General features: G+C 38.2%; 2 long non-coding RNA genes across 2 annotated transcripts; both read left to right on the forward strand.

The window, feature by feature from the left end:
• The first annotated feature begins 225 nt into the window (after window positions 1-225).
• On the forward strand, window positions 226-10,165 carry LOC113043620 (uncharacterized). The gene is made up of 3 exons (XR_003275761.1): window positions 226-237; window positions 4,088-4,091; window positions 9,830-10,165. It is a non-coding gene; the product is annotated as an uncharacterized LOC113043620 (long non-coding RNA).
• LOC113043621 (uncharacterized) lies at window positions 3,120-3,768 on the forward strand. The gene is made up of 2 exons (XR_003275762.1): window positions 3,120-3,248; window positions 3,413-3,768. It is a non-coding gene; the product is annotated as an uncharacterized LOC113043621 (long non-coding RNA).
• Window positions 10,166-25,188: the final 15,023 nt, after the last annotated feature.

The raw sequence follows: 25,188 nt of genomic DNA on the forward strand, positions 1-25,188 counted from the left end.
TCTTTTCTTGGCTCTAGTTTGTGCTTGTAAGCATTTTGGAGTTCTTTTCTGACCATGTAGAGCTCATCGTTGGTATCGTCTTGTTGTTGGGTCAGATTGTCTATTTCAGTTCTGTACCTTTCAAGGTGGTCTTTCAAAGCACTGATTTCAGAATTCTTGTTTCTGATGTCTAGCTTGGCTTTCTCTAGTAGCTGTTTGGCATACTGGAGTCTGTTTACCAGGTCTTTCTGAGCAGCCGTTGCATGTTGCTGGTCGAGCTGAGCTGCTGCCAGGGCTGCTTGGAGCTTCATAACTTGTTCCGTTGTTTCCCGCTCCCTCTCGCTGGGTGCTTTGAGTTGATCTTTAACTTTCACTTCCAGCTTGTCTATGCGATGTTGAGCACGTGTCAGCTCCTCTTGAAGGTGGGTGATGTGCTTGTCGCTCAGTTTCAGCTGGGTTGTGAAGGCATAGCTTAGTGAGCTCGTGATCTTGACTAGCTCCTCGTGGTTGTTGTTCTGGCTTGAATCTTGTGTCAGGAATCTTCTCAGGATTAGGATTATTATTAAAAATAATAACAGTTCAAATGTCTTTGGAGTGAGGCTGTCTGTCATGCCTCTCAGCAAAGTGTTCACATCAGCCCCATGGGAAATGGGGTCTGCAGTCTGCGGCATGTTGGCACGCTGGGGAGAAGAGAGACTGACACAGATCTGTGTGGAGTAAAAGCCTATGTGTGGTGGGACAACTAAGTGTTGTATCAGTGATTGTGAACCACTAGTGAAATGTGGTAATGACTGTGTTGGTCTCAGGGTGTCTAAGTAGACTAGAGATGTGAAGACTTTGTCACTCTAATGAGGAAGAGTAAAAGAGAGACAGAGGTGAAAAACAAATTCAAACGACAAGCAAAAATTTCTGTTTTTCAAATGAGGAAAATTATTTTTTTTCCAATTAAATGTTATCAAAAACATAAACAATATTATTATATTTCTTGCTTTGGACAAAAGAATACAATAATAATTCTGATATCTCTTTTCTTAGTCTGCCAGGATTGACACCGAACACCTTTCAGTTGGACCTCTCACCAGGGAGTCTGCGAAGGCGACAGTTGCTCAACACGTATCTCTATTAAATTGATCTCAACGTTGGATGAGATGCTAAAACTTGGATTGCATTTCCAAATGTAGGGAGGTTAGGAAGAACAAATGAGAGGATGATTACAATCAAATTCATAAGGATGATTCGTCGTCTTTGGCACGATTGTGTATTTACTTCACTTAGAATTGATTGATGGTTCTTACATGTCCTACAAATGTAAAAAGAGAAGAGGAAAGTAAAGGAGAGAGAGGACGGAGATGGTAAGTCTCAGTAGCGGTTATCTCAACTACAAGGAGAGCGTTGTGTTAGTTGCTGCACAACTAATCAAACAAAATAAACTTTAAGTGAAAGAGAGTTGTCTTTCTAATTTATTTGAACTCGTAGTGAGGGATAACAATGTCTCCTTTTAGGGCTCAGGTTTGTCGTTCCCAGGCTAGGATACACAAAAGAAATGGTAAGAAATAGGAAAATAAAAAAAAATTAATAAATGGGCAAAATATGCAAAAATGAAATTAAAAAGAGGAAATAAATAAGTAAAACAATAGTGGTTAAGTGTACAACCAAAATAGGAAGAGGGGTAAAACACATTCAAATAATTAAAGGTCTGAATAGCATGTATTCAGATGGGTAATAAATAAATTAGGAAGAATAAGTTTACTTAAACTTCCAAAGTTCAAGGCTTAATTCTTCCTAAAATAATTAGGCCCAAAAGAGAATACTAGAAATAAAAGATCATGTGAAATGATCTGAGAGGGAAATTTTAAATGCTTCCAAATAAATTTAATGTTTCAATAAAATTTCAATTTGACAATTAATAATTGTGAGTCAGTATTTCCCTTTCTAGTAAAATGAAAATAAGTGGTCTAGTGAGAAAAGAGAGCGATAAAAAGAAAGAGACTAACAAGTGTTAGTTAAGATGTTTAAAATGGTTAAATCACGTCAGCGTTGCCCAAACACACATTATTCTACCACTGGATGGTAATGCTAATGGCTAACCTTTGAGGGTAGTGGCTTTAGTATAGACTTCAATGTAAATGCAATGGTTTCGTTAGCTTAGCGACACCGCGGAGTTTGTGCACTGCGCGTGCACAGTTCAGAGTTGCTCCGGAAGTACGTTAAGTCTTCCGGGTCACGGTCGTCACTATGGCAACCAAAACACATTCTAGTGGATTAGCACATGAATCGTTGCATTGTTGCAAATACAGTTAAGCATGTTACATGAAATGTCGGCTCATTTCAACACTGTACAAATAACAACACCGCCTTTCAGTTTGTTTTGCGATGTGGCACTTAAACTCTCAGTTCGTATAGAGTAAAATTTATCTTAATTCAAATAGCAGCTTCCTGCTGTAGTAAAGGGGACGCAGTTATATCACTCTCAGCAATTTGAATCTCCGTGCCAGTTTTTCTGGACACAAACATAAAAGTTTTCCTTCGCTGTTGGTACACAGTTAAAATTTACTTGATCAAGCTTTTAAACACTCCCATTCAAATTACTCTCGGACACACGCAGTGTTACGCGAGATTGCATTCACTTTGTGAATGGCATGCACATGTGGCTAAGGAGAGGTTGCTATAAAAACCTGGTATGGACTACTTGTAATTCATTAGTCTTAAGGAGTGTGTGGAACAGGAGGCATTACACTTAACCAAAAAATGGATCAAGGCAGAAGAAAACGCTCAAAAAACTTCAGTGAATTTGAGAAGACCCTTTTTAAACAAATTGTATCAAATTATCCTGTAATTGAAAACAAACAGCATGATTCAGGTACAGAAAACAAGAAGAAGAAGGCATGGATTTCCATATTGAATCAATTCAACTCAAATGAAAAAGTAACCAAACAGACACTCCAACAAGTTCAGGTAAGATTTATTGTTGCCCCATTCTTACAAATCAGTCAATTATAAATGTTTTCATTAATGAAATGTAAAAAGAAAACAATATTATATAGAAGTCCTACTTCCGAGTAAATATTATCTTGTAAAGGTCCTGTGGAAAAACATAAAAATAAACCTGAAAAAAACAACTGCTGCTACGCTTCAAGAGCGTTTCAAGACAGGCGGGGGACTCCCAGTTCCACCAGACACAAAGGAGTTGGGGGACTTGTTGGCTGGGATTATTGAAAGTCAGCAACCCCTGGAAGGTATTCCAGATGATGACCATTTGGACAGTTCAGGTGAGGAATCTTTCAAAGACTCATTTAACACGTCTCATTTACAGTAACGTGCTATCCCATCCAACATAATTAAATGCAAGTCATGTCTTGTAACAAAAATTATGTAATGACCTTTATTGTTGAAGTCAAATGTAATGCTATTTATTTATTTTTTTCATACAAAGATGACCTGATCTTGACACAGGACTTGGGGGGCGCAGGGAACAGTCAAGATGCTCAAATGAATCCAGCAGCAGCCAGCACCAACATGCAGCAGCATCCAGTCTCCTGCAGTAGCAGTAGTCAGCATCCAGCAGTCTCTAATCCAGGCAGCAGGTCAAGAGGGAAAAGGATGACCATTCATGAGAAACTTGCCATAGAGTTCCATGAACGTAAATTACAATATTTAAAAGAAGAACATGAAGTCAAAATGAAAATCCTTCATCTTGAGTTGTCTATGAAAGAGAGAGACATGAAGCAGCAGCAGTGTCAACTGACTTTGGAACAAAATCTCAGTTAAATAAATAATTTCATGAATTTTTTTTTTACCTGTCTATGCCAATCATTTATGTATCACTCAAGGCTCATTTATGAGAAGTGCTGCAAAGCAAAAGCATCTCTGTAAGCAAGTCCATTTCTGTCATTGGCTAGCTCAGCGATAGGGATATGTTGGTCATCATCATTTGCAATATCAGGGTCTGGGCAGCCACACTGTTTAAGAAAATTATGAAGCACTGCTGTTGCAATAATAACAATGCAGCACCTCCTAGGTTCAAACCGCAGTGTATTTCGGAGACACTGGAAACGATTCTTCCATACACCAAACATGCGCTCTATTAGCCCTCTGGTGAGCATGTGAGCTTGGTTATAGCGCTGTTGCTCTGGTCTGACTGGATGGAGATAGGGGGTGAACAAGAAGTTTGTCTGTGCATACCCACTGTCACCAAGTAGAATTCCAGAGTGTTGTCTTGTTTCAAACTGACCGTACAAAGGAGTTGTGGAAAATCCTTGAGTCATGGGTTGAACCTTTCCAACGTGCAATAATATTGGAGAACTGCATAGTGGGAGTGCACACTCCTTGTACATTTATTGAAAACCAGTTTTTACGATTTCTGAATTCCTCAGCATCTGCTGTAGAGGGACACTTGATGGGAATGTGGCAGCCATCGATACAACCAATGACTCCAGGGAAGTTACCATATTCATAGAATCTACCTTGTAGGTGGCCTGTTCAGCAGCATTTGGGAATTTGATGAAATCCTTTTTCAGTTCACATATAGCACTGCAGACTCTGTGTACTATTTTGCACACTGTTGATTCACCTACACCACACAAATCCCCAGTTTCACGATGGAAGGTTCCACATGCCAAAAACCTTAAGGTAATTAATATTTGTAAGGAAGGAGAAATAGGAGTGCCCCTGACTAAGTCACCTGAAAGCTTGGGCTGCAGCAAACCAATTATATCTGTTGCATTTTCCTTTGACATACGGAAACGGTCAAGAAAATGTAAATCATCAAAATTATTTAGTGGGTTGCTCCTGTCTTTCAGCAACCTTCTTTCTAGTCTTGGTGGTGGTCTCTGATTGTCGTTGAAATAGTCGAGGTAATCCATTTTCTGCTACTATGAACGTGAGCCTTGAGGCAAGAAGTTTTTAATCTGAGGTTAAACCTGCTTCTGACCAGGTTTAATTTAAGACTTCATTTAGATCTGAATTAGGTCTAATCCTACTTCTAGAAATCCGATTGTTTTAAGTCTAGACTAGTGCAAGTCTGAGACTTTTGTAATCCATGTGTTAGAAAGCTACTTCAATAAATCCAGGTTTAAAATGACATTTAGTCTACAACTAGGCTTAATTCCCGTACGGGAAACCGGCCCTAACAGTTTAGCTCCGTTCAGCAAACAGTGACTGAGATAGCGTTTGAGACACTGGAACACGCAGTGAAATCAAATCAGCTATAAAACAAGGCATTACACAAATGAGGAACACGCTCAATTTCTACCTTATTGTACGATCTCAGATGTTTACTTTTAAGTTCACTTACTGCTGTTAACATTGAAGAGACGGACTTGAGTTAAAGTCTCCTTTAGCTCCTTTCATTCAAGCAGGGGGGCGCGCGCTGCTTACGTCACGGGTCACACAAACACACTCACGTCTCGCTAGCTTCTCATCTTTCATTCCTTTAGCAAAATCAAAGATTAAATAACTTGGTTTATGCTCACAATTTAGATTAAACTGCCCGCATTCTCCACCATAATAAATGTAACGGAAACAGGTCAATTTAGCTAAAAGAGAATCATTTAAGATTTTAAAGGGAATCTGAACAGAATCACTGTTTCACGGCTGGTCACGGAGACGCCCTGCGATTCAGTGAACTAGCCGTTTAACATCAAATCTGCGCTGGATACTAATATCCAAACTATAGTGAAACACTATCAATTAGCACAGTAACAAGATCGGCAGTTTAAGACATTAACTTGTAAGCACAAAACACAAGACACTTCTCTTTTCAATATGAATAAGGCTTTATTAGATAAATCTAAGACATATAAACTAATCTAACACATAAACGCACGCACACACACATTCACACAAGTTGCAGGAAGGTCGAAAGTTAGGGAAAAATGAGTTTAAGAGAATGGAAATATGGAATCCCAAGTTCACAGCAATACGTTAAATTGCATAAACATGAACAACCATCAATCACGTAATTAGCGCTCGCATTGAGTTCCTCAATGGGGTTAAAATTATATTAGATACACCAGCACAACAAATATCTGGGAATACGTTGCCTTCGTTTGCTGTGAAAGGGACTCCCGTTGAAAGGGGTATCCCGGTGTCGCTGATTGGCTGGAAGTTCAGTAGTGGCTGAAGTGACGTCTTGGGGAGCCCGTGTTTGGGTGTTGGCTGAAGCTGGAGTTGTGTGGCTGGTTGGAGTTCAAACGCGCAGACGAGGTCGACGTTACAAAACTTAACTCAGAACACGAAACTCTCAAACGGAAAAGAAAAGAAATAAAGTTGGACGAGACTAGGTTGTGTTCCTTCTCATCGTGGCATAGTAACAGCAGACAGGCACGCTGGAACCGCGCTCAAAGAACAATGATGACTAACCGCATGGCTAGATGCTACAAGCTAAAGCTAGGTAGCAAACCTACAAGATAAAAGCTAAGAGCAGGCATGACTAATAGCATGACTGATAGCACGAGCAAGGCTGGAACTAAAAGCAGACTAAAAGCAAAATTTCATGGTGTCCAAAGTATTTAAACTTCCTTGTTGGCCACCCCTCAAATGTTGCCTTGACCAATCAGATATGGTCTTGGCTCGGGGGGGGGGTATCATAAATCATTTGTTTATCTTACCAAGCATGTGGTTCTTGCCTCACAGGTTCTAATTTTGGACATGATTCCTATAACACGATTATGATATATTTTACAAATAAATGATTGTCAGGACAATATCAAGCAAGAAAATTTGATTATATCAATACTAGACATGACTATGTATCCTATAGTTATCAAAAGACATACACAATAAGTGATTATACATGATAGTCAAATGTGTGGGTTACACATAAATGAATATGGAGTTAAGCAATGGAATGATTCATTTATAAGTCTTTTTGAGTTCATTCTGGTCCATATATAATGTATAAAAAGCAGTTTCTTTGCCATTCTCTGGCAAAGGGACTTTTCTGTGAAGACAGAGGTTTAAAGCCCTTCCCCCTTAGGAATTTCAGTCTGGTTCTGCTGGGTGGGGGAAGTCAATGCAAGTATTTAACTTGATCTCCTGGGTTTACATGTGATGTCCAGCGTTGCATTTCAATCACGAACAATACATTTGACAATCTCTTCTTCGAATTGAAATTGTAAATAAATGCTCTAGTGGTGTTCATGTTGAAAGCTGTTGTGTGCACAAGTTGGTTGGTAATCTGCTTGGTTCTTGTGGCACTAGAACTGATTTATGACTTCCTGAGGAATTCAGCTCATGTTTCAATGCACACAGCTCTGATAGACTCTTTAATTTGTCTGGTTCGACTCATTTCTGCTACATTAGATTACCAGCCACCAATTTTTCCTAGTCTGGAATCCGGTCATGGTCTCCCGTGGCATATATCACAGATTCGCCTACCCTCCTCGGCTAAGATGCTTACACTCGGGACAGATCCGCTTGTTTGATGATCCGAACTCAGTTAAAGTTTTTCTGGACTCTATGGACAGATAATTTATTTTTTCATCTTCATCTGTAATAAGCGCTGTATTTTTCGGAGGATTTTTTTTCTTCTGAACCCGCCACACTTGTAAGTGATTAAGGGTAGTTTTATATATATATATATATATATATATATATATATATATATATATATATATATATACGAAAGAGTTCAGATGCAAAAGCCTCTAAATGCCATTTTTGCATTTGAAATTTGCATCTAAAATTAGGATTTTTATCAAGCTCCTATGCTTAGGTTGAGTCATTTTACTTTAATGGCAATGTGCAGGTCCTTTGCCAGACTATTAAAGTGAAATAACTGAACATAAATATAGGAGCCTGATAAAAATCCCAATTTTAGATGAAAATTTCAGATGGCATTTAGAGGCTTTTGCATCTGAACTCTTCATATATATATATATATATATATATATATATATATATATATATATATATATATATATATATATATATATATATATATATATATATATATATATATATATATATATATATATATATATATATATTAGGGGTGTAACGATACGCGTATTCGTATTGAACGGTTCGTTGGACTAATTAATTATATTTGAAAAAAAAAAAGAGAAATATAATGATATGCGTTCAACAAGGTAGCCCAATAACCCAAACGACGTAACAGGCAACGCCCCTGACACTCCCGAAGAAGAAAAAAACACCAACTTATATGTTTATGTTATGTTATGACTCAGTCAGGCGCTCGCTCACTCAGTACGCGCTGAAGGCTCGTTGCAAAATGGCCAATGCGTTTAACAGACTAGAAAAAGAAGATGACTCCCAAACATATTGTTTGAGATGCATGATTCCATCTATGAGCTGCTCGATCAGAGTGACATGAGAGCCCCTCCTTAGAACATTATTTGTAAATCCATGTTATGGTAAGTGTGCACGTGAAGTCTTTGCACACTTTCTGAAATCCACACTGTGGTAAGTTTGCACACTACACTAGTGCTCTGCATTCTTTCTAAAATCCTATATAGTGAGGGCTTCGCGCGGTTGCTTCATTGCTTCAAAAAAAAAAAAACACCAGCGTGAATACTTGAAACGTCAACTCATTTACGCCGACATCACCTTATTGTGTCAGTATCTGGGAAAAGACGAAAAAAAGGAGAAACATGCACGCAACAAACTATGCCTGCAGCATTTAGACACCAGTATTATAGCTTACAGGGAATCCAAAGTGCACCCAAACACCAGACCTGTTGGTTATTTTAGGATCTTATATTTCTGGTCTGTTGAGTGAGCGAGCGCCTTAGGGTCCGTTCACATATCGCTCCTAAAAACGCGTGGAAAACGCTAAGCACGTCTTTCTCCTCCTTTCCAAAGCGCTCGGGCAGAAGCGCTCATGAGGCGTCTGTCTTTTCTAAGCAACAATGACGTGCTCTCTCCATGAGACGCGGAAATTTCAGCAAAGGGTAAATGGATTTGCAGCTCTAAAAATCGCTTGCAGTAGCTCTGCTACTAAATTTATTTCAAAATTGCAATCCATATACAACTATAATCAGCTGTTCCTTCATCTTGGCTGAGTTTTCAACGTTGTTATGGGAAAGGATGAAGCTGATTGGTTAGTTCTTGTCACATGACCCGCGGTGCGCTTGCGGCATTCTGAAAAGTTGAGATGTTTTTGCATTTTGCTGTATCTAAAACGTACCGTACCGAACCGAACCGTGACATCAGTGTATCGTATCGAACCGAACCGTGAATTTTGTGAACCGTTACACCCCTAATATATATATATATATATATATATATATATATATATATATATATATATATATATATATATATATATATATATATATATATATATACTTTATTATTATTATTTATTGGCCTTAATTGCAATTACGTATTGCATTTTTTTTATATAGGAGCGATTCTTGAGTGGGCTTTTTTCCTCAGTGGCATTATTACGATGACATCTTTATTTATGTTCATTATCTCATTTTGTGACTTAATAATGTTCTTTGTGCCCTATCGTTTGGGGATGGGGCCAGGGGGGGGTTAATTTTTTTGGGTTAACTCAGTGTTCAATTTGTGGTACTGTTCTGTTCAAACTTGGTGTCTTTTATATACAAGATCTACGTTTATCATTATCAGCTCATCAGCGTCTTAACATTTTTATTTTGTTTGCATGCATGATATTCTCAAGTTAGTAGCTTGGGATGTGAAGGGTATCGGCCATGTTATAAAGAGGAAGAAAATTCTGACATTTCTGAAAAAGGAACATGTGTCCATTGCTTTGTTACAAGAAATCCACTTATCGGACACTGAACATTGTAAACTCAAAAGAGACTGGGTGGAACAGATATATTACTCCTCTTATAAGTCAAATAGTAAGTAAGTAAGTAAGTAAGTAAGCTTTATTTCTATAGCACTTTTCACAGACAAAAAAGTCACAAAGTGCTTCACAAAATTAAATTAAAATATACACTTAACAGATATACTCATGCACATAACATACAAATATACACAGATACACAAAAACATACAAAACCATATTGCTAATTAAATGCTTGTCTAAAAAGATGCGTCTTAAGGCATTTTTTAAAAGCTTCCACTGAATCCAAAGCTCTCAAGGCTAATGGAAGGGAGTTCCAGAGCCTTGGAGCCACCACACAGAAGGCTCGGTCACCTCTTGTTTTAAAACGTGTTCTAGGAACAGTTAAAAGGTCTTGACCAGAAGACCTCAAAGAGCGACCAGAAATGTATACATGCAGTATATCCTGGATATAAGAGGGAGCCTGATCATGCAAGGCTCTGTAAGTAATGGTTAAAATTTTAAACTGTACTCTAAAACTAATTGGAAGCCAATGTAGAGCCTTAAGTATAGGTGTAATATGTGTTCTTCTGTTGGTCTTATTCAAAAGTCTTGCAGCTGCATTCTGTACCACTTGCAACTTGTCCATAGAGGATTTGTTTAAACAAGTGTACAGTACATTGCAAAAGTCAAGACGAGAAGAAATAAAAGCATGAATAAGCATCTCCATCTCTTTTTTAGAAACCACAGATCTAATCTTAGCGATGTTCCTGAGATGGAAAAAACAGGAACAAACCACAGATTTTACATGACTGCTAAAACACATAGATTTATCAAAAATGACACCCAAATTTCGCACAACATTACAGTCCAAAGATGATAGATCCCCAATTTCCTGCCTTTCTGCCAAAGGAGCAGAGTCTGACATATATGTTCCTACGGACACAGAGAAACTCCTGTCTGAAAGATAGGAGGAAAACCAATCCAGAGCTGATCCAGTAATGCCCACAGTTGTTTTCAGTCTATCAATCATAGTGCAGTGATCCACGGTATCAAACGCCGCACTAAGATCTAATAGAACCAGCACAGAGCATTTACCCCCATCAGCAGCCATCAAAATGTCATTTGATACCCTAAGGAGGGCAGTCTCAGTTGAATGATTTTTACGAAAACCAGACTGAAACTTATCAAGGATATTATGGGAATCCAAAACATTATTTAGCTGCTTCGCAACAACCTTTTCTAAAATTTTAGAAAGAAAGGGCAACTTAGAAATAGTTTTTAAATGAAGCTGCATCAAGATTATTATTTTTCAAGATAGGCTGAACAACAGCATGCTTAAAGCAGCTAGGAACCTGGCCCAACTGAAGAGATAGGTTTAAAATTGAAACCAAACATGGGCCCAGATGATTTATGGATTTTAAAAGTAAAGTAGTAGGTAAAATATCAACAGGGCTTTGAGATGGTCTCATCGAGCCCACTAATTCCATGATGTCATTCAGGGTAATAGGGCAGAAAGAGTCCAATATTGAAGGTCTATGATCTTTAACTATATGATGGTTAGCTGATGGAACCAAGCCTGCCCTGACAGCTCTAACCTTGTCCATAAAATGAAACAAAAAGCGATTGCAGTAAACATTTGCAAACACAGGGACAATACATGCAGCAGGAGAAACAATGTTGTTAATAGTTTCAAAGAGAGCTTTTGGATTCTTTTTACAGGCAGAAATCAGATTAGTAAAATAAGAGGCTCTAGCCTCTTTAATCATTTTGTGTAAGTCCCTATAGAGCTCTTTAAGATACAATCGGTGAACTTGTAGCTGAGTCGCTTTCCATAAGCGCTCAGTTCTCCGACAAACATGCCTTAAGCTACGAATGGCGTCATTAATCCACGGTGATGTATTGACAGATGAAATTTCTCTAGTTTTAAAAGGTGCCACTTTGTCCAACAACACAGTACAGTGATCATTAAAAGCCTGTGCACAAGCGTCTACATCTTTCGAAATAAGAACCAGGCTTGAGTCGAATGCAGCTGAAAATTTCTCAACAGTACACTGGTTAATCAAACGTGAACAGGACTCTCGTTTTGCAGGGAGAAGATCCTCATCACACACAAGATCAAAAAAGATGCAATTGTGATCACTTATAAAAACATCTTCAATACAGACATTATTAATATTTACACCATAAGAAAAGACCAGATCAAGCGTATGTCCCTTGTTGTGCGTAGGGCCAACTACATGCTGAGTGAAGTTAAAAGATTCAGTAATATTTACAAATTCAGAAACATTTGTACAAGTATCATTATCCACATGGATATTAAAATCGGCAACAATAATCACTCTATCCAGCTTAATAATAGATGATAAGAAGTCAGAAAAATCAATGAGAAAAGAGGCAGCTGGCCCAGGTGGTCGGTACACTAGAATACAATAAAATGAGTTTGAGCAACCCACCTTAATCATCTGTAATTCAAAAGAAGAGTACGTGTCAGCGCTCACTGACTGGCAGATAAAATGTCTTTTAAAAACCACAGCAAGACCTCCACCCCGACCTGTGAGTCTTGGCGTGCTGATAAAATTACAGTCCATAGGACAGAGTTCATTTAAGTAATAGTATTCCATATTCCGTTGCCAAGTCTCCGTAAGCAACATAAAATCCATGCTTTTGGAGGTAAATAAATCGCCGAGCAGAAGAGACTTGTTTGCAATTGAACGAGCATTTATCAGACCCATCCTGAGCGGTGCAGGAACACCTGAAGCAGAGAAAGAGGCTCGTGGCAGCGACCTCAGATTTACCAAACACACACCACGACCAGAGGTAGAGTTTCTCGGGTACACCGGAACCAGAGCCATGGGGACATCAGGGAAGACAGAATAAAGACATGAAGGTCTGTGGTTGAAGTCCAAGATCCCCAGTTTAAAGAGTTTTTTCAATTGAATCTGTCTCCCTGCCCTTCTTCCTCGCTTTCTCCGCCGTCTATTTGTAGGTCGTATTAGGGGGTGGGAATTTTAATTCACAAGAACATTCCATTCAATCTGGATTATGTAGAGTCTGACTCTAAAGGGAGATTAGTACTAATCTTAGGCTATATTTTCGGAGTGCATCTCACTATTGGAAATGTATATGCCCCAAATAGTGATTGCCCCAATTTTATATCTGAGACAGTTTTGCATTTTAACTGGTTTTGTGGAAACCTGGGTTCTTAGGTGGTGATTTTAATTGTATAATTGATAATAATTTGGATAAATCCACTCCGCAGACCACGACAGGTCACAAATCCTCCCGTACTTTACGGAATGTTTGTAAAGATTTAGGCCTAGCAGATATTTGGAGGGAGCTACACCCGAAAGACAGAAATTACACATTCTATTCTCAACCCCATAACTCTTATTCCAAGTTGGACTATTTCTTTGCACCATCTGAATGTATTCACCAAGTGAAATCCCGCTATATTGGCCCTATTGCTTTGTCCGAACACAGCCCTGTATATTTAGATTTTGATATCAATTTGTCTATTCCTAAATCCAATTATTGGAAGTTTAATGTTTCACATTTGAATAATGACAGCTTCTGTATGTTCCTAAAACAGAAAATAGTTCAGTACTGGCAGGAAAACCATAACTCTCAAGTTTCTTCAGTGACAAAGTGGGATGCTGCTAAAGCGGTGTTACCTGGCCACATTATCTCCTATTCTTCTTTAGTGAGCAAACTCAAGACCAAAAAAAGGAAAGAATTAGAGACCGAAGTGATTCACCTAGAAAATCAACACAAACAAACAACAAATCAAACCAATTGGATTCAGCTAAACAGAGCAAGAGCAAAATTAAATTTAGACCACACAGAGCATATCAAGAAATTACTGTTTTTTTAGTAAGCAAAAATATTACGAATTCAGAAATAAACCTAGTAGTTTACTTGCATATCAACTTAAAAAAACACAACAAGAAAGAGTTATAAAGGCAATCAGGACTCCAAAGGGCAAGGTCTCTTTTTATCCTCAGAAAATTCTTTCAGATTTTTACAGGACTTTATACAAATCTGAAGGCTGTTGTTTAATGAAAGATATATCAGATTATCTTTGTAATTTTTCTCTTACTGTTGTTTCTGAAACAAATAGAGTTCTTTTAAATGCCCCCTTCACTGAGGAGGAAATCTGGCAAGCTATTCAGTCCATGCCATCAGGCAAAGCCCCAGGCCCAGATGGGTTCCCGCTTGTATTCTACAAGCAATTTTGGCAAGATATTAGCCCAGTTCTAATGCCTGCAATTATCAACATTTCAGAGCTAAACTCAATGCTTGAGTCTTGGTCCTCTGCCATCATCAGCCTCATTTAAAAAAAAGATAAAGACCCTTTGGATTGCTCCTCTTACCGCCTGATCAGTTTATTGCATGTAGATTACATAATCATAGCTAAAGCAATGTCTCGATGCTTCGAATCCATCCTTCCTTCTATCATTCCCCTGATCAGACCGGGTTTGTAAAATCTAGATATGGTTCTGACAATATCCGTAGATTACTGAATATTCTAGATTATGTACATATTACCAAGGATCCCATATTAATTGTTTCACTTGATGCCGAAAAGGCATTCTATTGGGTGAATTGGCCTTTTCTTTTTGCCATATTAGAGAAGATAAATTTAGGGCACAATTTTATTTTTTTGATTAAACTCTTTTATTCCCTGCCTATGGCGGCGGTTAATACGAACCGGCTAGTGTCTGGCAGATTTCCGGTTGGTAGAGGCTGCCACCAAGGTTGTCCACTCTCACCTCTTTTATTTTCTTTGGTAATTGAACCTCTGGCTGCAGCAATGAGGGCCAATACTAATATACAGGGTTTCAGAGTAGACTCAGAAGAGCATCGTATTTTCTTTATGCCGATGATGTGTTATTATATTTTAAATATACAGAGACTTCCATTGACACAATTATTTTGATTATTAGTGAATACAGTACTTTATCTGGCTATAAAATTAATCTGAATAAATTTCAGGCCTTATACTTGTATGCTCCCCCCGAAGCTGCTTTAGGCTCTCTCCGTTTCGCTCTGCTCCATCAGGTCTTCAATATTTAGGAATAAACATTACACCCAATTTGTGTGATTTATTCAAAGCTAATTACACCCCATTAGTTACCAAAATTTGCCAGGACCTGTCCGACTGGTCAAACCTCCCTATTTCTTTTTTGGGCAAGATTAACGTCATAAAGGTGAACATTTTACCTAGGTTAAACTTTTTATTTCAAAATCTGCCCTGTTATTTAACTGCTGTTTTCTTTAAAAATGTAAATTCCATTATATCAAAATTTATCTGGAATAAAAAAAAAGCCTCAACTAAAATTTTCTATTTTACTGAAACCCAGAGATTTAGGAGGGGTCGCACTAAAACAGGTTTCTAAACAGGATGGACTCACAGTGGGTAGGGATTGAGGCTTTGAGATGTTGTCCAAATTTGTTTTGTACCCTACCATTTATTTACAATGTACATAAAATTGAATCAGTATCTAATATTTTTATGGTTTCAAACACTCTCCTAGCATGGAAAGATATTTAAAAGTATTTGAACATTCCAAGCATCCCATCTTTAAAATCTCCAATTTCATTCAAGCCTGATCTACCCCGTGCTATCCAGAACATTGGTCTTCATTCTTGGAGATTGAGGAGAATTTTGGAGCTAGGCCAGCTATTTGACAAGAGCCATCTCAGTTGTTAAAAAAGGAATTTAATTTACCTAATAAGGATTTCTACAAATGTTTTCAACTATGACATTTTCTGGAATCACTTCTAAAGGACGAGAGAATACGCTTAAATCTCTTTGACATAGAAAAACAACTGTACTGTTCAGTTTCTCTTAAAAATAGGATCTCTGTTTTTTACGCCATGTTGTCTAATGTCGGTTCCTCCTCCTTAGATCCTTTGAAACTAGTATGGGAAAAAGATTTTGGAACTAATCTCAGTGACGAGGATTGGGTTTCGCTCTGTTCTGGCATCTACTTCAGAGTCGCATCAATATCAAACCATGAGCAAAGCTTCAAGTTCATTTACAGGACTTATTTAACGCCGGTTTGCCTCCACAAGATCTTTCTTAATGCTTCCCAACTGTGTTTGCATGTGTTTTGGGACTGTGATATGATTAAGACTTACTGGAAAGAGATACTGTGGTGTATTTCGCCGGTTCTCAGAAGAATCACACTCAGTCAGGGGTTTCTCACCGAAGAAAAGACTTTATTTTAAACAAAACAAAGTCGAGAGGACGTTGCAAGGAACTCTCCCGTGCGTTATTTGGTTTTTCCTTATATACATCATACATGGGGCGGTCCCACATAGACATGTCTCCTTTTAGACCATCATAAATCACAAGGGGAGGGGAGGCCTTTAAGGTATGTCTGACCATATGCTTATCTCTGTGCATTCCAGGGCCTAGGCAACTTGTCTATTAGATTTTAGGCCTGTAAGAGTTTAATAGAATAATAACTTTAAAACAAAAATGGCTAGATTCACTTTGATTATATACTTGATTAATTGAAACTTTACTAATAAAAATCTTCCACATATTCTCCCCTTTGAGACTTAATAAGTCTCACATTTGATTATTCTTATCCAGAGTGCTACTCCATAATCCAGTCATATTAGTTACACTACCTAGTGACTAAATAAGTCACATTGTATTATCACCAGTGACTAGATTATGGAATTCCACTCTGAGGGATTACTGGACCAAACATCTCTCTCCTTATTTGATGAGGAGGGAGTAAAAGATCCAGTCTCCCAAATTCCTTCTTTAATAGTACACAATGTTAAAAGCGTGAGCGTGTAATTGGTTCAGCACTTGCCTGTGGTTATCACAGTTATGTATAAAAGACATAAAATACATACATTACATCAATAATTGAATATCACAAGATTATAAAAGTTGATCTTCGGCTCAGATACTTTATGTATCGTAGAGAGCCTCCCTGGGCCGAAGTTCAACTGGCACTTATATCCAGGGTATGGTTAACCCTTAGACATCTTCATCATCCTCAGAGTTGATAGAACTATCGTCCAAAGTTTGCTCATTCAAGTTCAGTTTGTTTAGCCATCCTTCATAATATTCCTCCAGACTCTTTTCAATGATCCTTTGTTGATTAATTGGGACTTTTATCACTCCCATTTGCTTAACAGTAGCATTGATGATTAATGATCTTAATAAAGGTAATACACAGCAAAATAATAATCCTCCTATTAATATGGCAACTCCTAAAAACATTCCTAGTTTAACAAACCATGCTCCCCATGCTCCAAATTTCACATCAATCCAATCCCAAATGTGTTGGTCTCTTCCGGCATTTGTTGTAATTTCATTTCTTAATTTTTTAATTTTTGTCATAACTTCACTGAAAGCTCCTCCAGGGGCGGTGTTATTTGGGATAAATGTACAACATTGATCTCCAAACATAACACAAACTCCTCCCTTGTCTGCCAAGAGCCAATTAAGAGCCTGTCTATTTTGCCATGTCATTCTGCTTGTTGCATGCACTTGGTCGCCTAGTAAAGTTAAAGCCTCATCAGTATAATTAATGAATCTTTGTTGATTATAATAGATACAATTAATCCACTCTGTATTTTTGTTTGGTGTGATCCAAACCAGGATTGACTCAAAACCTCCTTTTATTTCACTTCTTGCCTTGAATTTATTAGGAATTCCTCTTGGCTGTCCAATTGAGTCTAAATATATGTCAGGGTCTGGCTCGTATCCTCTTTTAGTTCTATTGTCTTCCTTTTTCGTGCTCTGTTCTGTTCCCCATTGTGCCATGCTAACTTCTTGAAGTAACCTTACTCTTACACATATACCTTTCCATCCAGCTGGTAAAGACGGCAATAATATTTCACCTCCACAGATCCAAAAGAAATCTGCTATTATTAATGATTGATCTTCATACATTTCTATTGGAGGTAAGGCTATAGTTTGATTTTCACATTTTTCAGGTGCTATCTTACTTCCTTTAGTTGTTCCGAATGCTAAAAGATCTGGAGCTCTAGAAGGAACTCCTGATTTCCAAGAATTTTTCTTATCTATATACCAAATAATAGCACATCTTCCTTTAAATTTACCCACATCTTGGGTTCCTTTTGGTTTATGGAAACACTCATATTCTTGTTTATAATCTATGCTATACCATTTTGGAATCTCTACTTTTTGTTTTTCAATTTTTATATTTTGACCGATATCTGAATACTGACACCAGGATCCCCAGAGTGGTCTAAAGAAATAATCTGTTAATTTAGGATTTCCTAAAAATCCAAGGCATTCGGCAATACAATATGGCCTGGTAAAATCTGTTAAATGACAAAAGTTTCTTCCAAATTGGGCACATTTTCGGTAGTCATATGAATTTGGTATGGCTATTACTTTGTTTAACGGAGATTTGGAGCACAGCAAGCAATTTTCTTTTCCTGTTTCTTTAGCTGTAAAGGCTGCCCATTTATACCATTCATTATTTTGGGCTGTATCCCATAATGCATCAATTTGACTAACGTCTTCATCACCTTGAACATCATAATCAATGTCTCTACGATTTTTGATTATCGTTGGTTCTGTTGGGTTGATCACATTATCACTTTTGTTCAAAGGTTGTAAAGTCAATTGAAGGGAAGTCAGGTTGCTTTCTATTGGTTGAGTTTGAGTCTGCATTATGAGATTCATTAGGCATAGAATGGTCTTCAGACATGTTGTCAGACTTATTCTCTGTCCTCTCCAGTTTGTCTGACAGGAGGAAAGAGCTCTCGTCAGTTTGCACTTCATCATGTGTCTCTGATTCTTCCTCATTGCTCTCTCCTGTATTGTCTGGTTGTCTGCTTTCCTTTCTTTCTGCCTTTCCTGTGGGAACTCTAGTACAGTGGTTTAGATGATACCAGGTTGTGCTTCCCTCCACTTGAACTGCTGTTGGAGTAGCTCTCACCACTGTGTAGGGTCCTTCTCTCCTGGGCTCATTCCATTTTCTCCGGAATACCCTCAGATAAACTTGGTCCCCTGGAACAACTGGACAGACCGTCTCCGATTCCTCACTGGGCTCTTTTCTTTTTTCCTGTAAATAGATAGCTTTATGTATGGCAGTTAGTTTCTTCATATAAGAGCGAAGTTCCATTTGTAATTGTTCTAGAGGAGGTCCTTTATAGGGACCTCTACAATATGGCACAGGCATGGGTCGACCCGTAAGCATTTCATGCAGTGTTAAGTGTGTGCTCCTGTTAGTTTGCATGCGATAGCTCATTAGTGCGAGCGGTAATGCATCAATCCAATTAAGTTTAGTACTTTCACATATTTTGTTTATTTTAGCCTTGATAACTCCATTAACCCTCTCCACTATCCCTTGTGACTGAGGTCTATAAACGCATCCTAGTCTCTGTTTTATTCTTAATTGTTGCAACACTTGTTTCACAGTTTTTTGTATGAATGCCGACCCATTATCTGAACTTATTTCTGATGGAATTCCAAATCTAGGAATTACCTCTCTTGTTAGGAATTTAATTACAGTTCCTGCTCCTAGATCCGCGGATGGTACTGCTTCCACCCATCTGCTAAACCTGTCTATGATAACAAGCATGTATCTTTTGCCTTGTACACGCTTTATCATATCCACATAATCACATACAAGATGTTTAAAGGGGCCTTCAGGTGTTGGAATATGGCCTATTGGTGTCACCATGCCTTTTCTTACATTGTATTTAGCACATACTTCACATGTGGACAAAAATTCATCCACCATTGCATATAAATAAGGAGACCAATATCCTTGCTGTTTAATTTTTCTTACTACTTCTCCCCTTGCACAATGGTCAAAACCATGTGCATCTGTAATAAGAATATTCAACAGTGAAGTAGGTGCAACAATGTGTCCTTCATGTGTACGCCAAATTTCCTGTGAGTCTTTTTTAGCTATTGTTGCCACATTGATTGTTCATAGGGGCCTGCTTGTTGTTGTATTCGAATAATGTCATCCAATTGAGGATGAGGCTCGATAAGTACAACAGGTGCTAATACTGCTACTTGACACCCTGAAGCTTTTTTAGCTTCTAGATCTGCTGCATTATTTCCTTTGATGACATAGTCATTTCCCTTCTTGTGTGCTTGACATTTGATTATTGCTAGTCGTTTTGGTAGCATCATAGCAGAAATCAATTGCCCTATTTGTTCACTATGTTGAATGGGAGTCCCATCACTCTTTTTGAAACCTCTTTGTTTCCACACTGCTCCGATTAGATGACATACACCATGAGCATACGCTGAATCTGTAAAATGTTAGCAGTTTGTCCTTTTGCTAACTGACATGCAGTTGTGAGAGCTTTTAATTCTGCTAATTGAGCAGAGCAGGGCTGTACACAATGTTGTGATATCACAGATTCAAATTCTTTTTTGTTTTTCTTCACTACTGAATATCCTGTATGATTTCCTTCGTGATCCCTAAAGCTAGAACCATCTACAAAGTAAGTTACTTCTGCTTCAGTAATAGGTGTTGATTCTAGATCTGGTCGTAATCTAGTAAATGCCAAGGACTCATTCACACACTCATGAGGTTCTCCTTCAAAAGCCAAAGGAATTAATTCAGCTGGATTAACTGTATGGCATCTTTTAATAGTAACATCTGGATATGTGAGTAATGAGGAATAGGCTAGAATTCGAGCTTGTGTCAGAACAAATTTCCCTTGTTCTATTAATTCCACAACTTTGTGATGGGTATATATTGTTACGGGATACCCCATAGTTATTGTGGATGCTTTTTCATAAGCATAATACACTGCAGCTAAACCCTGTTGGTAACATGGTGGGTATCCCTGGGCTACATTGTCTAATTTTGTGCTATAGTATGCTATAGGCTGTTTTTTCCTCCCACTACAGGTCTCTTGCATTAATACAGCTGATGCATAACCATCAACTCTATTTGCCACGTATAGATGAAACATTTTATCATATTCTGCCATTCCCAGGGCAGGGGCCTGTTGTAATTCTTTTTTTATTGCTTCAAATGCTAGTAAGGCATCTGTGTTCCATTTTAATGGATTTCTTAAATGTTGTAATCCTGCTTGTTTCATAATTTCTCTCAAAGGCCCTGTCTTTACTGCATAGTCTTCTATCCAATCGGCACTAAAGCCCGTCATTCCTAGAAACGTCATCATTTGTCCTACTGTCTGAGGTAACGGTGTTTTACTTATACCTTCTAACTGAGCTGGTGCTATAGCTCGGGTACCAAATGCAATTAATCTTCCCAAGTATTCCACTTGAGGCTGGCAATACTGCAATTTGTTTTTAGACACCTTGTGTCCTCCTTCTGCTAATTTTGTCAACACCTTAATTGAGTCTTTGTGACATTGTTCTAGTGAGGTAGAACAGATAATCAAATCATCCATGTATTGTAATAGTGTACCGTCTATTACAAGGTCTTCTAAATCATCCTTCAAAATCTTGTTGAATATATGTGGTGAATGTTTATATCCCTGAGGAAGCCTGGTATATGTATATTGCTTATTTGCAAGTGTAAATGCAAATAAATATTTACTCTCTTCTGCAAGCGGTACACTAAAGTAGGCAGAGCAAAGATCAATTACAGTAAAGTATTTGGCATCAGGAGGGACATTTGTCAGTAAAGTGTGCGGGTTTGGTACCTCAGCTGGCATATCTTCCGTTATTTCATTTATTGTTCGTAAATCATGAACAAGTCGCCATCTATTTTTGTCTGATTTGATTACAGGCATAATTGGAGTGTTACAGTAACTAGTAGTTTCTATCAATACCCCTGCCTTCACTAAGCCTTCAATTGTCTCCTTTATTCCTGCTTCCGCATCTGCCCGTAAGGGATATTGTGCTTTTCTAGGCAGACGTGCATTTGGCTTTAGTTGAACTCTTACTGGATTTGCTGATTTTATTAATCCAATATCTGTGTCATGTTGAGACCATAGCTCAGTTGGTACCTGACACTCCATTTCCTTAAATAATTCAGTCTCATTTGTGTTTATTAAATCAGATGCTGTAGTCATCTGTGTCATTTTATTTTGGCTGATAACTACTTCCTGTGGAATTCCCAGCAAACTGGTTGCACACAGAATTTTGATGTAATTTTTGTCAGCTGAATGAAAAATCAATGGGTTTTCTGTTGATTCCCATTTGCTTTGTTCTGCCCTTTTCATCATTGGTCCTAAATCTTTTGCTTTCCAATTTCTTCCTACATATACTGCAATATGCGGGACAGAGTTATTTACATTGAACCATTTTTTGACAAACTCACTTTCTGGTATGTTTAAAGCTGCTCCCTCCTTACCTATGATGATGTACTGGGAGACTATTTCAATCTGCTGTCCTTTTGTTTCTTTTTGCCATTTCTGTTCTATATCTTCATCCCTTTCTTGATCATACATCATTGTGCAATGAAATTCAGACTTTGATAGCTGTGCTTCAGGTATCTGTGCTTCAATAAACTTTCCCCATTTATTGACAGTCTGTCTCACATCTTGTTCTATCTGTCCTATCCAAAAAACATTTGCTTTTGGCTCTGCAACCATCATTTGTTTTTCTGTTCCTATTGAATCAATATATATACCTTCTGGAGAACACCAAATTTGTAGTCCTAATTTACACAATGCATCTCTTCCTAACAAATTAATAGGAGTTTGATTTGATACCAGAATGGGCATTGTTATACTTTGATCTTTTGTTTGTAGACACACTGGAGCTGTTATGGGAATCAATTGCATTTTTCCCGAGAATCCTATTGTCTTTGCAAATTTTCCAGACAAGGGGAGATGTGAAGCATATTTCAAATTAATGCATGTTAAATTTGCCCCCGTATCTACCATAAATGGAAATGGTTCTCCCTCTATTTTTAATCTGCATAATAGGCTCTTGATCAGCTTTTGTTGATAAAATTGGAAGCTGACTCTCCCCTTTAGGATTCTCTGGGCACCCCTAATAGCCTGGATTGGGACCTCCCCAAGGGTTTACTGGGCCCTGCACTGGGCCCTGAGTAGGCTGTTGCCAGCTCATCTCCCTTCTACCCTGAGGTTGCTGTGGCCATTGTTGAGTTGGACAGTCAGCTTTGATGTGTCCGGGCTGTCCACAGTCCCAGCACAAGGGGGGAGGCCTCTGCCTCTGCCTCTGCCTCTTTGCTGTATGGGGTTTTTTCTCCATCCCATTTGTCCTGGCTGTTGAGTATAAACATTTATTATGGGCACAGAGTTCAAGTGTTCATTTGGAGGGACTGCTGTAAGTAGGCTTGACTGAGTAGTAGGTTGTGGAGCAATTACTGGAGGCATTAGAGTCATTTGTTCGGCTGTTGCATTTGTCACTGAAGCTTGAATATTTTTCTTATTTTTCTTTGTGAGTTCTTCAAGCTGTAATTGAGTTAGTTTACGTTGTAACTCTTTCTCTTGACATTAATGGGTCTCTTTCGGGATCCCCCTCAGTTTCTTGTTTCCACCTTTTCAGCTCTTTTTGGACATAAGTGGTTGGATTTTCTAAATCTCCAATTCCTTCTCCCTTCAGTGATTTAGGATTCAGTCTGATCGGATACTCCGCACGCAATGCCTGCCATACTGCTGGGCGGAATGCATCAAAAACAATCCCATCCATATTGTGAGAGTTCACTGCTCTGTTTAGAGTCGTGGTAAGAAGAATTTCATCCATCTTTGTCCCTCCAAGAATTTTAGCCAGCAGAGCTTTAACATCTCCCACTGCCAATAGCTTTCCCATTGTTTCCTCTTCAAACACTTTAATGAATTTCCCTGCACCCTCATGAATATCAGGAAGGCGAGTGACAAGCCCCTCGAGGTCCTGTGAAGCCCAGGGGACATACTGTCCCTGCTCACCCTTGATTAAAATTGGGAGCTGTGCGGCCAGTGGTCTAAGTGTCCCTTTATCTCTGCCCTGTTCCCATTTACCGTTCTCAAATAACTCCTCTGCCTGATTCTCATCCTCACTACCATAGAACAACTTACTCTTTCCTCTTTCCAATTTATTTACCTCTCTGATCTTTTTCCCTGATTCTCTAATTTTCTCTTCCATTTCTTCTTCCAAAGCTTGTGCTTGTGCTACAATATCTCTATCTTTCCTCCGTTTTCTTTCTAATCCTTCCTCAAACCAGGTTTTGTCTTCCTGACATGCTTTCATTTTTTCTAACGCTGTACGTGCTTGTCTATAACAGTCGAGTTGCAGACCTTCTGCATTCTCCTGTCTAGTTTGCTTCTGTGTTTTTACAGCTGGTTCCTCTCTATCTTCCATCTCTAACTGCCCTTCTAACTCTAGTTCTCCTGTTACCTCCATGGTTCCCTTGAGTAATGGGAATTCTTTTCCTAAAGGCGGATAGGGAGGGGGGTCTGCATATATCTTTTCTTTTCTCATGTTATCTTTCTCTGTCTCCTTTAGGACTTTCCTAGCCTGTTTTATACTCTTCAACATATCTTCACCTTCTTTTTTAAACAGCGCAAGTACTTTTTTCTCTTTTTCCCGTTTTGTTTCTCTTTTTTCTTTTTTCATATTGATGCTTTTAGTTTTATAGTTTTTTATCAGAGTTTCCATTTCCTCACACAATGCCACATCAAATGTCCCTTCCTTTGGCCATTTTGTCATCATATTTTTTGTTCTCTTCTGCCATTTTATCGAGATTTTGTCTATTTGCTCTTTACACAGTGGATTTTTTAATCCAAGGATTTCCACTGGTGTGGCTGCCATATCTTTATTTATATTATTACCACCAACAATCAACTTTTTAGTTTTATATAGTAACTTGGTTACAATCTCTTCCTTTCCTTTCACTGAATTTAACTATTTTTTACCCCTTTCACCCTACTCTCTATTCTTTTTTATGTGTCATACCCTTTTGAATTTAGTTTTTTATTGTCTCATGCGTTTACACTTTTTTAAATTTATATTATTATTTAACTGTCTATTTTATTTACCCTATTTTATTTATCACTTTTTAGATAACTATTTCTAACTATAATTCTTTATTTTTATTTTTACTTCTCTTTCCTTTTTTGTCCACCCATGTATTAAATCTTTAATGTGGGAACTTCCTCCCTTGCTCTCACTCTTACTGTACTGGGCTCAGAAAATGTTCTCCCCTTTCACACAGACATCCAAATTTCAAAACTCTATTATAGATCTCGGTTCAAACTTTATTGATACTAATTTCCTAAGCCCATTCACACTTGCTACACTCTTTATTGAGCCAGAGTGCTTATGCTTGCATACTTTTTCCCTTTATCTAAGAGATAATCATTCATTAATTGTCCTTTTATTGTCAAGGCTCATCATACATTCATCCCTCTCAAGTGGATCTGGGACGAGTCCAATTCTGCCGGTTCACACCTAAGTGAAGGTCCAGGAACGGTGCTCGACCCTTACCCACCCAATACGGAATTTATTTGTTCATACATTCATCATCGTTCATACGGTCATTCGTCCGGACACAGTTTCATCC

This window comes from Carassius auratus, chromosome 25, assembly GCF_003368295.1.
Source record: "Carassius auratus strain Wakin chromosome 25, ASM336829v1, whole genome shotgun sequence".
In the NCBI taxonomy this organism is placed as follows: Eukaryota; Metazoa; Chordata; class Actinopteri; order Cypriniformes; family Cyprinidae; genus Carassius; species Carassius auratus.